The sequence below is a fragment of the Neomonachus schauinslandi genome, chromosome 11 (genome assembly GCF_002201575.2).
Source record: "Neomonachus schauinslandi chromosome 11, ASM220157v2, whole genome shotgun sequence".
Taxonomy (NCBI): domain Eukaryota; kingdom Metazoa; phylum Chordata; class Mammalia; order Carnivora; family Phocidae; genus Neomonachus; species Neomonachus schauinslandi.
Window position 1 is genome coordinate 3856386 of NC_058413.1, and position 16383 is coordinate 3872768.

Sequence of the window (16383 nt, forward strand, 5' to 3'; positions counted from 1 at the left end):
CCGCGGGCGCCCCGGCCCGGCCCGCGGAGGCCGGCGACGGCGAGGGGCAGCGGGTCATAAAGAGGCTCGCCCACTACGGCAAAACGGGCTCCGGGTCCGGGAGGGAGCTTCCCCCTAACCCAGGAGAAAGACAGAGGAAACTGGAATTAGCATGAGCCAATGGGGGCGCGGCGCTGTTACTAGGCGGACCGGGCAGATCTCAACTAGGAACTTCGTTGATTTCCCCGCTCAGGGACGGGCGCAAAAGTGCAAGCCCAGCCGGCGAGCGTGAAGAGCCGTCCAGGAACCCGCGGGGGAGGCGCAGGAATTTGGGGCCTGGCGGGGAGCGCCAGTGGCCCAGCCCCCATCCCGGGGCGCCCAGATACGCGTCCCTGGAGTGTAGAGGGGTCCGCCAGCCCTGGACCCTTGAGGGCGGCTGCTTCTAGGAGGGCCGAGGACGCGTTTTTATTTTAATTTTTTTTTCCCAAAGAGAATAGCAACTCTTAAAAACTTTTCTGTTGCAGTTTTAATCTTGCATTGCCTTTTAAAAACACACCACGAGGCAGGAACTGCGAATTCTGGGCCCATTTAAAGTGCTCTGCGCTTATATCTCGGTGACTATTCGGAGACAAAGGACCAGCGACCCGATCGGGAAGGCACTACGTTGGTTGGAAAGAAAACCCAAAAGTAACTTAAATCACCTTCCCGCTTTCCTTGCCGCCCACCCATCCGCAGGGGAGACCGCGGCGGGCGGGAACGGATCTCTGGCCCCGAGAGGGCGAATTCCGCGGCAGGCGCGTTTGCCACCGTCCCTGGCTGTGGGAACCTTCATTCAGGCGGGGGAAGGGAGCGCGTTCATTCAGGAACCGGCCCGCCGCGGCGCCAACCCCTGCACGCACTGCGGCTGCGCGCCGCCCCGAGGGGCGCTTTGGGGAGGGGGCGCAGGGCCCCGTGGAGATCTCCTTCTGGCGTCGACCTCCCGCAGCCGCCCACCCTACACGGGACCGGAGGGGGCGCACCCAGGTGGGGTCACCTGCAGCGGCATACCTGGCGGCGACTTGAAAGGACTAAGCCCTTAAGTCGCTCAGGAAAATGCTTCCGAATGCGGGCCGCGGGGTCCCGGGGCAGTGGGGCCCCCCTTCCCCCACCCTGGTCGCCTCCGAAGCTCCTAGAGGTGCCCGCGCTGCAGCAGCTCCGCCAGGGCTACACGGTGCGGACTCGGCGCTCCAAAGCTGCGGGGAGCGCCGGGACGAACTCTGGATCCGGCACCCACCTGGGACAGCCACACGCTGGGAACAGGGGCAGCCGCACCTCCCACCGTCCCAAGCCACGGACTTGTTTCCGCCCCTGATCAATTAATTTTAGCCACACACAGACCAACCCCCTCCCCGAGCCCCAGTCGTCGGTCTGGCAGGATGCGGGGACGGGACACTCCTCCCCCAGCTCTGAAGGCCGTGAGCAAGGTGTGCCCGGAGTTAAAAAGCAAACCCCAACAGGTGGTGCGGGGGGGGGGGGCGGCGGCTCACAACGCCTCCGATTTCCCTAGGGAGAAGGTGCACTCTTAGGGGTGAAAGCATCTAACTCCTTGAACTTCGTCCCTCAAAAAGCATCGCCTGGTGCCCTGAGCAATATGAAACCCCCAAATTCGCTAGGAATTCCCTGGCGTCTTGACTCAGGCCCCTGGCCCGTCTTTAGCCAAGTGAGGCGGAGTGGGCATCCAGACTGAGCAGGTAACCACCTCCAACCGAAGCAAAGAAATCGGTTGGGGGGCGGGGGTAATGACCTAGGAGGCCAAGTCCCATCCGCTTCTCCCTCCGCCAAGTTGGGCTGCGGCCTACCCGAGGCGGAGCAGACCCCGCCCCTGGCGAGCGCGCGGAGCCCCCCGGCGGGGACGGGGGGGGGGGGGGGGGAAGGGGGAGGGGCTCGGTACCCAGGCGGCCTGCTCGCTGGAGCTGGACCTTCCCGGAGGAGGACCCGTGCTAAGACCTGTGGGCTCCCGCAATGTTCTCCGCCCCCCTCCCGGTAAGGGCTCGACGCCTCCTCATTCGCCTGGAGGATTGGTCACTCGCTCCCCATCCCTGCGCTTTCCCAGAGACTGTGTTCGGGATGTGACCACATCCTCGTGCCTCCTTCTTTGTGCCCTTGGAATGCCCGAGAGCGAAAGCGTTTCCACCCTTCGCTTTGGCCTTGGGGGTGGGTGGAGGAATGGCCGAGGTCTTTATTATGGGGAGCCTCCGAGTTCTGGGGCTCCAGACACTTGCCAAGAGGGGAAAAGGAAAGGAAATTCTTTTCCAGGTGCAGGGAGAGGGGTTGCATACCCAACGCCCTACACCCCTGCTCTTGGGTCCCCTGGCCTCGTGCGGTCGGGGCTGGTGGCGGCGGTCACGGGATTGGACCCTTTGGGGAGTTCTGGGCGTGCGGAGTCCGAGGAGCCCGATGGGCCGCGCTCTGTTCCCAAACGCCGCCAGGGTGCTTGCGCGGGGCTCGACCTGCTCCTGCGACTCCCGGGCGATCGGCGGTGGGGGGGGGGGGGAGGGGGTCCGATTGAGGAGAGATGGGAGGCGAGGGCGCGCGCCGCGGGAACCTGGGCCTTGGCTCGGGAGCCGCGCGGGGCCGCGCAGCGCATTCCGCACATTCCCGCCCGGCCTCGGTTCCGCCGCCACGTGGTTGCTCTGCGCGCCGCGCTTACCGTAAGGCTTGGAGAAGGCGCGCACCCGCCCCTCGGGAGAGGGTGCGGACCTCCCAGGGTGTGGGACGCGGAGGCATGGATAGATTGTTTTTTTAAACGCAATAAGGAGAGTTGTCCTGCTGGAGTAATGACATTGATTTGTAAAGGCAGACAGGAAGAGTCTCAGGCCCTGTTGATTATTTGTAATTGGGTGACCATCCATTTGAGGAACAGGAGTGACCATTAATGCATTCCCAGCGGTGTCAGAGCTCAGAAAAGGAGCTGCAGCTTCTGATCGTTTCCTTCTACTTTTCCTTATTATTCAAAAGCAGTGGGCAGCACAGCCCAATGCCCTGCACAGTTGGGAAGCCCAATCTGGGAAGTGCTTAGCCCATAGGAAAAGACCCAATAAACTGGCTACAGCTATTTTTTGGTAAAGTCCTGAAGGGTCTTTTTCTGAAGATTAGTTCAAGATAAAGAGTTGAGCACATCCCGGGATCCTGAGCAGCTGACCTTAACCAAGAGGATGCTTGCCTCTACCTCTGGGTCCCACTGGCGCCCACAGGACCCCAGCTAGGCCGAGGTCCCCCAGGCTGGGAGGGGTGCGAGGAATTCCAAAAGCTGTCCAGATATTGCCAGCTCTCCCAAACCTCGAGTGGGCAGAGGGCTCACCCCGCAATCTCCGAAGCAAGGATGGGTGGGGAGGGGGGAGGAAAAGGCTACTGGAAACACGTCAGTACCAGCAGCCCTCCCCCCTCCCCCTTGAGACATGCCCATTTGCTCAGAATCTGGGCTACTGCAGGGTTGGAGAGCAAGCCTCCACTCATGGACCCATCCTCATTCCTCACTTCTCCTGCAAGGTACCCCACCCCCAGGCTCATCGCTGTCATGCATTTCATCTTCAAAACAAACCCCAAGAACACACTTGGGGGTGGGGAAACTGAGGCACCTTATCCAGGCTCACACAGCTGGCAACCGTGATGTCCTGCTGTCTAAGCCCTTAGGCTGTATCTCCCTCAGTGTTCATGGACACTGTCAGAACCATTTCAGGGCCCTTTGATGCTGATAAGGATAATAATCTACTTTTTCAAGAATTCCTGCAAAACCAAGCCATTTTTTCAAGATGTCAGGGAGTTTGCAGCCATATTTCTGAAACTGCCAAGAGTATCACCTACAGACCTGCCTCTGCCAGGAGCTGTGCGGTCTCGGGTGAATCTTTGTCTTCATCTGTAAAATGGGGTATGACTTCACTCTTCCCAAGGCCACGGAGCAGAGTAATTAAGGTAATATGTGTGAAGCAGTTTGCAGGAAGGCCTGGTGTATGTCAAGGCCGGTTCAGTGTATTCATTCATGTATTTGTTCTTGTGCAGAATGAAGGCCATGTGATGCACGGTGTATGTGGACTTGATTAAGCATTTCAGTTTCTATCCAGAAAGAGGATTTTTAAAAAATGGCTTTCTAGTCTATAAACTTGCTTTTATTTGCTGACTTCTCCTGAGCTGTCTGTGGACGTGAGATTTAAATCCTAGAATGCATTTTTAAATTAAAAAAAAAAAAAGTTGAACCACATTAAGCTTCCCTTCTTCCTTCTTGCCCTGGAAAAGGAATTAAAAGGTTTATTTATAAAGTAAGTACACTGGGGCTCCTGCGTGCCTTAGTCGGTTGAGCATCAGAGTCTTGATTTTGGCTCAGGTCATGATCTCAGGGTCGTAAGATCCAGCAGCCCATCGGGCTCCATGCTGAGCAAGGAGTCTGCTTGAGATTTTCTCTCTCCCTCTCCCGCTGCCCCTCCCCCATCCCCGTGCATGAGCCTTCTCTCTCCAAAAAAAAAAAAAGGTAAGCACATTAATTAAGGGCACAAGTGTCAATGCAAGGAAGGGGGACAGATATAAAAGTGGGGGGTTTCTTCTGGGTCCAAGAGGGCCGCTACCCTACGGCGCTGCTCAGGTCTCTTGGATGAACAGAGCTTGTGCCTGTCTTCCCGCCACATATAAGGAGCCACTCTTTACTCAAGGGGAAGGGGGGAAGGCAGTCCCAGGTGAAACTGGCCAAAGGTGTGGGTCAATGACATGGCTGAAAGAGAGGCGCAGGTCTCAGGAAGCCGTGAACCTGACTGTGGGAGCCCGTGGCCGGGGCACAGCCTGGCCTCCAGGTCTTGCTGCAGTGAGAGGAGGATGGGGAGGGTGGGGAAGGCTGGCTTAAATGTTTAGCTGTGGTTGGAGCCTCGTGGGGAGAGAGGGCTCTGGGACCCGCCAGCCTGGAGGTGGAGTCTCTACCCCCGGGGTACTGATGGGGCAGGGGGGCCGACTCATGGGGGCTCCTGGGCCTCCACATGACTTGGGAGCCCATAGGGAGACCTGGAGAGGCTGAGAGGCTGAAGGACAGGCTCCTAAGCCCTTGGGGGGTAGGCATCGCGATTAGGACCCCGAGCTGAGTCCTAAGTAAAGAACTCGGTATTATATCCAGCCCCGATGGCCACAGAAGATTTACCAATACCAGAGAGAAGGGGTGAAGCGGAGTGGGCCAGCCGAGTGCTCACCCTCCACCTGGAGCCTTAACCCCTCCTCGGGCCTGACGAGACCCTGTGACAAAGGACCACACATTGTTGGGGGGGGTGCTTAAAATGACAGATATTTGTTCTGTCACAGTCTATAGGTCAGAGTCCAAAATCGAGATGCAGGACTGTGCTCCCTCCGGAGGCGCTAGGGGAGGATCCTCCCTGGCTCCTCCAGCTGCTGGGGGCTCCGGGCTTCCCTGGGCTGGTGGATGCACCCCTCCAACCTCTGCCTCTGTCTTCATGTGGCAGCTCCTCTCTGTGTTCTCTCTTTTTCTGACTCTTATAAGGACACTTGCTATTGGGTTTAGGGCCCACATGGATAACCCAAGATGATTTCATCTCTAGATCCTTCACTTGATTACATCTGCAAGGACCTTTTTTTCCAAATAAGGTCAAATTCACAGGCTCTCGTGGTTAGGAGGTGGACACAGCTTTTTGGAGGACACTGTTCAGCCCACTAAGGCTAGGGAGAGGGAGAAACTTGGGATATGCTTTGTAGCAACTTAGAATAGGCAATCAAATTCCTGTGTTTGGTCTGAGTCAGGCCTTATTAGCCGTTTAGGGCAAGGAGACAGGCCCCAAACATGACTGAGTTACGGTCTCTGTCCTCCAGGGCTTCCCATGGACACCTGAGAAATAATGCATGGAAAGCTGCTTTTACATGGGAATTCATGGCCAAATTGGCAGGTGCCTTCTGCAAGCTACTCTCCTCCTTGTCTTGCTCCCTCCTCTCTGGAGGTAGACAGGTGGAAGTCCCGAGCAGTCTGATTGCCATTAGCTTTCTGACTGGGGTGAAGAGAAAGGCTTCACCCAAGAATGAGGAAGGGTAGAGAATGAACAGGCAAAGAGGGAGGAGAGAATGTTCTAGATGTTTGGACAGCACAAGAGAAAACCCTGAAGGGAGACAGTGCAGGGTCTATACTTCCGTCAGTAGCGAAGAATCTGAACTCTCCCAGGGTTTCACTAGCTTGAAAGCAAAGTGGCTTTGCTTCACTAGCCCTTCCTAGTCCCAGCTCCTCCATGGCCCATGCACGTGACCTCCCCCTCTCTGAGCCTCCGTTCCCTCACCTGTAAAACGCACATGATGATAGTGCAGACCTTGCAGGGTCTCCACACAGATTAAACAAATCAGGGGAGCTAAATCTGGTGAGTGCCGCCGTCATTAGCAAAGACCCACCCTGAATCCTGCACCCCGAGGACTTGAGTGGGGGTGAAGCACACCGCCTTCATTAGGTCCCAACCAACTCGCCTTCCCATTTATTTTAAAAATCAAAGGCTTCTATAAGCAGGGTTGATATTCTTCCAGCCAAAGGGGAAAATATATGTGAAGTTTTCCTTTCATTGCCCTGTCCTGGGTGAGGATCTTTTTCCTCTGTTTCTCTTTGCTTTTGGAGTGGTCGAAAAGCAACAGGTCTCGAATGCCCTTGTGGTTTCCCAGGTGACAATCACAGCTGCAAGGGGGAAGCTCTCAAGGGTGGGCTTCACAGTCACTCTGGGGACAGTCCCTTTATCCCCATTTTACAGATGGGGAAGTCGAGGCCAGCAGGGGTCCTGTGGCCACGGTGGAGCTGGGATGCCTGCTGGCTCTGACTCTAAAATTGGGGGGTGGGGGGGTGCGTGGGGGGAAGAGGTAAATGACAAAGCACCTACAGATTGCAAGTTTCACTTTGTAAAAAACAGCTTTATTGAGATATAGTTTACATAACACGTAGTTTCCCCATCTAGAGACAAGCCAGTGGTTTTCAGTATATTCGCAGAGCTGTGCAGCCATCACCAAGATCTAACTGTAGACCATTTCCATCACCACCGAGCGAAGCCCCGTGCCCACTGGCAGTCAGGCGATCCTCCTCCCATTCCTCGGAATCACGCTGCTGTGAGCGCTGGTGAGCGCTGGTGAGCGAGGTTTTGTGTGGACGCGTTCCCACGTCCCCCGCGTAGCCAGGCCCATCCTGAGCGAGCCTCCAGCGGCGGGGGAGACGTCGGGGCTTTAGCTCTCCGGGACCCAGGAGACGCTTTCAGAGAGGATCTCTCAGCCGTTTCCCGGCTCCTGACTCGCCCTTGTCTGTCCTTCCGTCTTGCCTCCTATTCCTTCGGCAGGGAGCTCATCAAGCCTGGAACCACAGGCATTTATAAGGAATGGGTTTTGCTGTGACACCAGAACCACCGTCCTAAGGAGCCGTGCGGAGGTCAATGCTCTGTGAAGACAGAGGAGAGGGTGGGCATTACCAGCGGCCCTTGAACGGGCGTCTGCGGGGCCTCGGCTCTGCCTCCTGCCGACTCAACCCACACCTTTAGCACCCCAGACATAACCCAGGGTGTCAGGCTGTAAAGGGAGAAAATAATCTTAGCCATGCTTCCAGACTCTTTCCCCTTCTCTGTCCCCGCAGGAACCCCGGGGCAGCTGACTCGCCCTGGGACAGGGCTCTTAGGGCCGCACCTCTGTGGTTAGGGAGTGGGGGGTGTGTTGGTCCTGTCGGCCCCCTGATGTGTGTCCTCCACCCCAGCCATGGGCTGGGCTGCCCCAGAGCAGGCAATAAGAGCTGGTACCACGACATCGGAAAGCTAGGGATGTTCTTACACCTCAGTGGGGATAGGAGCCCAATCTCCTCCCTTCCCCCTAGCATCCCTACCCACTCAGGGACCTGAGTCTCCTCTTTTGCCAAGGCGGGCAGCTGGAGAAGGTGGTCCCTCGCAGGGCCAGTAGAGGATTAGAGCGAACCTGCCATGTGCCTGTGTCCCCGTTCCTGGGGCTTCTGCTCAGAACAGACACCATCCCTGCTCCCAAGGAGCCTGCCTTCCAGCAGGACAGGTGGACATGCCCCCTGGGCCCCCCGGCGCTGAGTCCTGTAACAGGGCAATGGCTGATGGCTGGGAGCAGGACCCCCGCCCCCAGGAACCCACTGCAGGCTGTTGACGGGTGTATTATCCACTGCTCCATAACAAAGGAATGCGACTGTCAGCATCAAACAAGCAGCGTGTCCCTCATGCAGTGTTTGCTTGATGGTAGTAACTTTGTCCGAAGTCAAGGGAATGTGCAAGTGTGGGTCTGTTTCTGTCCCGTCCCACTGGGCTAGGGTTAGGGTTTAGGGTTTTCAGTCTGAGGTCACAGGGTCTGGTGACGGGGTCTGGGCCATGCAGTCATGCTGCAGAGTCTGGTGGGAGCGGCCCAGGGGCCTCCTGAGGCAGAATGCGGGGCATGGTGTGGTTGTGTTTCAGGCTGTATCTCCCTTATTCTTTTTTTTTTTTTTTAAGATTTTATTTATTTATTTGAGAGAGAGAATGAGAGAGAGCATGAGAGGGAAGAGGGTCAGAGGGAGAAGCAGACTCCCCGCTGAGCAGGGAGCCCGATGCGGGACTCGATCCAGGGACTCCAGGATCATGACCTGAGCCGAAGGCAGTCGCTTAACCAACTGAGCCATCCAGGCGCCCTCTCCCTTATTCTTGCCTGTTCTCTCTGTCTAGGTTTTCTTTTCTACTTAAATCCACCAATGCTGGGTCGTGGCCTTAAAACGCACGGGCACGTGGCAGAGTTGTGGGCTGTGAGGTTGACGTACAAAGGCCAGTTGCTTTTCTATATCCCAGCAGTGAATAAGTGGAATTTGAGATTAAAAACACAATCCCACTTACATTAGTGCCCCCAAAAGTGAAATACTTAGGGGTAAGTCTAATAAGACACGTACGTAAGATCTACACGGCGAAAAGTCCCAAACTCTGATGCATGAAATGAGAGAACTAAATAAATGAACAGAGATTCACGTCCATGCATGGGCAGACGCCACAGCATCTAGACGTTGGCTGTCCCCGGCGTGGCCTGCAGATCTGGTGCAGTGACAATCCAAAACCCAGCAAGTTATTTTGTGGATGCTGACGAACGGATTCTGTAGTTTGGAGGCAGAAGACCCAGAATAGCCAACACAGTACTGAAGGAGAACCAAGCTGGAAGACTGACATCACTCAACGTCAAGATTACTCTAAAGCCACATCCTAGAGCCGAGCCCCCGGTTACGTTAATGGTCACCGGGCTCTGGGTGTGACTGCTCCCTTGCCCCACCCGCCTTGCCTGACCCACTTGAGGACTCTCCCTCGTGATGCCACTCCGTGCTCAGGTGCCCTCCAAGGCTCTTCAGGCCCTCCTGAAGACAACCTACAACCACCAGCCTGGCATTCCCAGACCATGTGCCTGAGTCAGCTTCTCCCTTGCCTCCCACTCATCCCTGTAAAACGTCCACTCCTGTTGTTACACGCCCACCACTCCCCTATTTCTGCCCTTGACCTTCAGCTGCCCCGTGCAGTGGTGTCCCCTGTCCCCAAGTGCATCGCACCTTGGCCTTCAAAGCAAGATGCAACTGCCGTGCAGACTCTTCCAAAAGCCTGCTCTGTGCTCAGCTACACCTATCAGCTCCCACTGTGGGCGCCTCTCACTCTGCTGGTTGCTTTGGGTAGGACTGATGTCACTACAGAGTGACCACCCTGTCGCCTCCCACCACCGTCCCAGCCTTCCCAGGAGCTCGTGGACGGGAGAGACCCCACGTGGCTGGCCTCCCAGGGAAGACCTCTCGTGGGAGTCTTTGGAGTTTGGAAAACCAGCTCTGAGCTCTGACACAGCGGTGGGCTGCAGGGTAGGGCCGGGGCCGGGGCCGGGGGGGTCTGTCTGCGAAGGCAGGAAAGCACAGAGGCTCCTCTTGCCAAGGGGCCCCACGCTGGAGCACCGGGGCCACTGGAGAGCCCACTCGCAGTGCCTGCCGGCTGCCGGGGGGAGGGGCAGCCAGCCTCTGGCCAGCGCTGTCAGCATGGGTATTTGTTGTTGTAGACTCGGGCTTTCAATGCACAAAACCTCCTCAAAAGAATAGGGAGAGGAAAATTACAGGGAGACTACCCAGGAACTTTGCAAAATTGGGAAAATGAGCGTGCTCCCCATAGCAGAGTGCGTTGGCCCATCCCCTCGACCCTGATTAAGGGGAACTGGTGTTTGTGGGGGCGTTCAGCAAGAGGCCTCTGATGGGGAGACAATTTTGTGACCTCGGCCTGTAATTTGGATTCGAGGGCTCAGGCACCGTTAATGTGATAAGCTTGCAAACCTCCGCCTGCAACCAGACGTAGAGCGCAGCCCGCACAGACAGCCATCCATCCTGGCCGGCCGGGCAAACGCTCTGCTCCTGAGTCCACACATGGCCAGGGAGGACTTTGAAAATCTGGAAATACAAGTCACTGGTCTTGTGTATCACCTAATTCTAAATGCACACTGCTGTCAACTTTCATTTTTGCTAGACATTGATGTTTGAGATTATCTGCGTCCTAGGCAGGACGGGAACCCTCCCTACCTTACCCTGGGGTCCTGCACACTGTAGGGGCTTTGCACAGGTATGTTGGACCAAGGAATGAAGGAATCAGCAGAGCTGAGGGTGAAAAAGACCCGTTTTGGGGCTTGAAGAGAGAGTGGTGGCTACAGGCCAGTCCAGGTCGGGCATTTGCCCCAAGAGATCTCCCTGACTGTCAGGGTCATTTGAATGTCACTGGGAACACATGGGCTCTTTCTGGCTAGTGACCACTTCAGGATGTTTCTCTTGCTTCCTAAATCACCAAGGTCAGGCTGCTGAGTGTGTGTGTGTGTGTGTGTGTGTGTGAGAGAGAGAGAGAGAGAGAGAGAGAGAGAGAAATGTTGCAGGGGGAATTGGGAGGAGGGAGGAAATGGTTGGGGAGGGAGAGGGAGGAGGGTGGGGTGGGGTGGAGAAATCAATATCCAGCCGTGGGTCCCCACCATCGCTCTGTCCCTGCAGGGTCCCCTGGGCCTGCACTGACCCCCGTTGCCCTCGAGAACGTCCGTCATCCGTTGGCATATGTATAGTCTCTGACGCTCTGGTTTTTATACCTGTGTGTTTCTGGTTCAGCCCCCCCTGCCTTACGATGGGACCAATGTGGGGTGAATTCCCTGCTGCCCTGCTTTGGGCTGGGAGGAGATCAAAAATTTTTAAGCAGGAATGCTTCCTAGGAAACAGAAGGCAAGCCAGCAGCACAGGAGACTGAAAAAGACACGAATGAGTTTATTTGGTGCAAATTTCTGGTCCTGACTCACAGTCAGATCTAATCAGGGGTTGGTCGGTTAGCTGAGCCGACACCATCGATGGGGAGCTAGGCTCCTCTTCCTCCCCTTCCTAAAGGTTAACAAAGATACGTGGAAATCTAATGCTAAGTATACTTTCCGGTTTGACTTCGGCGGGGCATGTGATTTTTTATAAGATCTCTGGTTTTCCCAATTAAACAGGGACCCTGCGCAATGGCAATGGGGAAACAGGACTCCGGTGAATGACCACAGCTCCATCTCCTCCTGTTCAACTCTGCAGAACGACTTCAAGAAGAAGTGGAAAAAGCCTGCTTAGCTACCTGGCCAATGAGAGAGGACTTAGCCTCAAAGGATTCTTCGTAAATACAGCTGAATTGGGTAAGCCTTCCTACGCTGGGGTAAATTCAGGTGGTTTCAAAGTTTTGCTCTTATAAATACCATCTTTATACAAAACACTTTTCTTATTCTCAGTCTGATTCCCAGCAGCCTTGTGCTCCGTGAGATGTCAACAGTTATCATAAAAGGATTCTGAGGCCAAATCCACTGGGTAAAGGCTACCTGCTCTTGGAGATTCTCAGGGCATGTTGCATGTAAAGGCACTGAGAAGTCCTGCAGTAAAAGCCATGCTTGCCTGTGACCAGAGTGCTCTTTTTATGTCACATCTACTGACATCCTGGGGCAGGGTTCCAAAAAGTTTACTTGGGAAACACTACCTCCGATCATATTTTTGAAAGTCATATAAAAGAGTATAAATAGCTTGTCTTTTCTCCTCAGAGGACGAAAAGTGCAGTCAGAGGACTTGCCAGACAGAAGCAGATTATGGCAGGCACCACCAGCATGTGGAGGGGCACGGTTTTCCCGCCACTACCCCCACACAGGGTCCCACCACTTGGATTCTTTTTGGCTGGATTAAGAGCCCAAATAATGAGGCTTCCATATTTGGTGTTTTATTTCTTTAATTGTTTGGTGTTTTATTTCTTTAATTGCTAGCGAAGAAGCTTTGCATTTTCCCCTGTGCCAATTTGTTTTCTGAATTTTCTGGTGTAGACATTGTATTTTCTTCTTCTTTGATCACTTATTAAGTTGAAGCTGGATATTGATCTCGTATATTTTATAGTGATCGTTCCTTCATAGACCCGGAGAGTTAGCCATCTTTATTTATGTTTATTACTTACTTTCCACATGCCTGTTGCCCTTTTTGCATTTTATCACCCATATGATTATGTAAGAAGTTAATTTTTTTTTTTTTTACATATTCAAGCCTCTCCATCTTGTCTCCAATGAGATGCTCCCTGCCCCTTTGCTTTGGTCAGAATTCATCTCCTTTGCATGGATGGGAAAATGCTATTCTCTTTTCCTCTTGCTTGTTAAAGCAAATCTGAAAAAATAAAACGTGTGTTTTCCCAACATACAAGTAATACATGTTTCTAATGGAAAATAAAAATAAGAAAAAATAACGTACAAAAAAACCCACCTGCAATCTCACCATCCAGATCCATTGGTAATATTTTTGTAGCTCTTTCCAGACTTTTCTCGTGTTTATATACAAGCTTACAAATCGTTCGAACTTTAATTTCTTCAAGCGAGCACACCCGTGTGCGCACACACCCTTCTCCCTCTGCAGTCCTTTCTTCTGACTGCTTCAAGAGGAATTTCAGAATTTCAAGGGCAATTTTAGAATTTCACCGTGAATTTATCATATTCCTAAAAGTACCAGTAAAAACAGCTCTGGGCTTTACTCAGTCTGATGGTGTTCAGGGAAACCGGCTTTTAGGGAAGAGAAGCCCTGATCTGTGGCTTTTGCTGATCTCTGTGGTGTGGATACCCCCACTGGGCTGAGCTCAAGCTCTGCATGATGTCACCAATGGCTTGTGAATTTCCTGGATTTTTAGCCATCAGCTCCCACCTGTTGGCAGGGACCCCCTCGTCACCGTTACTATGCTTCTGCTTCTCATCAGGAGCACTGTAGAGTTCTGCTTTTTGTTTTCCTGTTTTCCTCTTATTAGGGTCTTATCATGGCCTTTGAATAAGCGTTTTGTGTTCCCCAAGTAAATGGATACTCAATTATTTGATTTTTAATTGCTCTTGAAATCTCTTTTGTGTTACATGTGTATTCTAGTTGTGTGATATTTATGTGAGACACGGTTGATACACATTTTTTTATGTACCATATCTTCCAGAATTAATTTACTAGCCCTTCTGATGGCTTCCCTAGGTTTATACTCATGACTCCAACAAGACTGACATTATTATGCCTTCTATTCCTATATTTAAATGTTCCTTCTTTTTCTTATTAGCTCTCATCAACATTTCTGGCTTTACATTAAAATAGGATCTGTCCCTGGATGGGGCACACTGCAGGATGATTTTGATTTTCAGGGCTAATGAATTATTAATTCAGGAATACTGGCTGTTGGTTTTGAAATTCACAATTGTCATCATGTTCAGAATAAAACCTGTCACAGGGATTTTGAAATGATGAATTTTTTTTCAAATGCCCCCTGACATCTATTGAGATAATTAAATGACCTTTTACTGCTTCTCATGCTAATATATAGATGGTGTTCCTGCTTTATGGACACTCAGTCTTGAGATAAACCCTGCTTGCTTGCTGGGGACACTTCTCTTTTTTTTAAGTGCTGAGATTTCTGCTTGTGTTTGGAATTTTTTTAAATAAATTTTTTGGGGTGGGGGATGGGCAAAATAGGGGAAGGGGGACTAAGAGGTACAAACTTCCAGTTAAAAAACAAGTAAGTCACAAGGCTGTAAAATATAACATAGGGAATACAGTTATGATATTGTAGATAACGGCGTATGGTCACCAGATGGTGACCACGCTTACCGTGGCGAGCTGGTAATGCATGTAAGTGTCCAATCACTCTGTTGTGTACCTGAAAGTAAATACTATTGTATGTCAGATTCAGTTTAGAAATAAAATAAAATAAAATAAAATAGGGGAGCCTGGGTGGCTCAGTCGGTTAAGCGTCTGCCTTGGGCTCAGTTCATGATCTCAGGGTCCTGGGATCGAGTCCCAGTCGGGCCCCCTGCTCCACAGGGAGTCTGCTTCTCCCTCTCCCTCTGTGCTGGCTCGCTCTCTATCTCTCTTTCTCTCTCAAATAAATAGATAGGTAAAATTAAAAAACAAAAATAAAATAAAATGAGTGTTTTGTTTAGGAATGACTTTTGATGGTGCAGGCTTTCCATCCACCCCTCACGCAGGCTCCCCTCTTGTTAACGTCTTATGCGACCGCGCCGCGCTCAGCGGAGGTGAGACCTGGCTGCCTGGGCTCAGTAAAAACACTGTTGTTTACTAAACCCCGGGCTGCGTGGGCTCTGGCTGGTTTTCCTACTTGTGTTTGGATTTCTGAGTCTCTGTTTTGTGAATGAAGCTAGTCTACACATTTTCATTGTTCTTTACATTTGATCCGAAACTGTTGTGTGGTCCCCCTACAGCGTGCCCCATTTTCATGTGTTTTTACAATCGTTTATGGAATGGAAGAATTACTTATTCCTGGAAGGATATGATCTTCCCTGATTCGGGCAGGTGGGTAAATGTAGGGGGAAGGTTAAGATGTTGTGATAATAATCTGCGTTCTTGCTCTTCTAGAAGAGTCTAGGAATGAGAGCCATCTTTCCCTTCCCTGTCTCTCCTTCCAGAGGGCTTGTGAGTCCTGGAGGCAGGGAGACCAGGGTTCCTCTGCCCCCCAAGTCCGGGGCTCATTTACTCTGGTTTTAGGAAAGGGTTGAAATGGCTCAAGAGCAGGTGAGGCTCAGGTTTGCGTCCGGCGGCTGGACCTGGTCAGCAAGACGGGGGATTTGTTTAAAGGGGGGCATCCTGAGAGTGGAGACGACCCTTGCCCTGTCCCCCTGCCCACCCAGGAAAGTGGCAGGCCTCTGACAGGATGGCACCTGAAGGCCGGGGAAGGACAAGGGGGTTTGGGGTGAAACTCAGGTGGTCCACACCTGGCACGGCAGGATGGAGCTCCCTCTCAAACGGCCAGTGAGGGCAGCTCGCAGGTGACCCAGATGGCCCAAAGACCAGCGGCCCCTCCCCCACCCCAGAATCATGTAATCCGACCACCGCAGGTGGACCTGTCCAGCTGGTACTTGGCCCTGGACCCCCACGTTCATGGATGGTGCAGCCATTGGGTATCTGCCCTGGTCCCCTAGTCTGAGTTACAGACCTAACACTTCCGAGATGTCTCCAACGTGTCCAGGCTCCTGACACCTCCTCACCGGCAGCCTCCCCATCCGGGCCGGTCCGGATTCTCTCCCTCCAGCTGAAGCAAAAACCTTGCGGTTAACCTTGACCCATGTTTCCACTCAAACCCACGTCCAGCCCATCAGCAAGGCCTTTCAGCTCTGCCGTCCAAATAGGTCTTGACACTGGCGACCCCTCCCACCTCCCCTGCTATTTTCCTGCCTGAGCCGCTGTGGTCTTTGGCATGGATCTTGGTGATGCGCTCCTGCACGGCCCCTCCATCCCTGGGTCAGGCTGCGTCCTGCTGTGGGAACAAAATCTCCAGCCTCAGTGTCAGAGATAACACAGGCTTCTTGTTTGTTCATCGAGCGGGTCAACAAGGGGCTTGGCCCAAGGCAATCCCAGGGGCCCAGGCACCACCCTCCCAGGCCAGGCTGGTCACGAGAGAGCATGAGGGTGGGGATAAGGGGGCACCTCCCTGGCAAAGCATGCTCTGGATTTAAAACTGTCCGCTCAGCAGGGTTGCTGGCATTCCACTGGCCTTCAGGTGGGGAGACGGTGCCGTCCTATCATGTGCCTGGAAGGAGACGGAGCTGGAACATTTGTGGCTGGTTCCAATCCCCCTGCAGCCTCTCCAGACAATTCCCCGTGTCACTCAGAGAAAAGCCAGAGTCCCTCCAATGCCCCCAGGTCCTGCCCCACTTCACCTTTCCCACTCGCTCTGTCCTTCCCCGCTATGACTTCCTGTGGCCCTGCTGGCCTCCTGGCTGGTCCCCCAACACACTAGACATGCTCCTGCCTCAGGGCCTTTGCACTGGCTGCTTCCCCAAGCTATCAGCTGACTCTCCTACGGGCTTGAACTCTTCAGATGCGATGCTCTCAGTGCAGCCTGCCCTGCCCACCAGTGCATCCCCTCT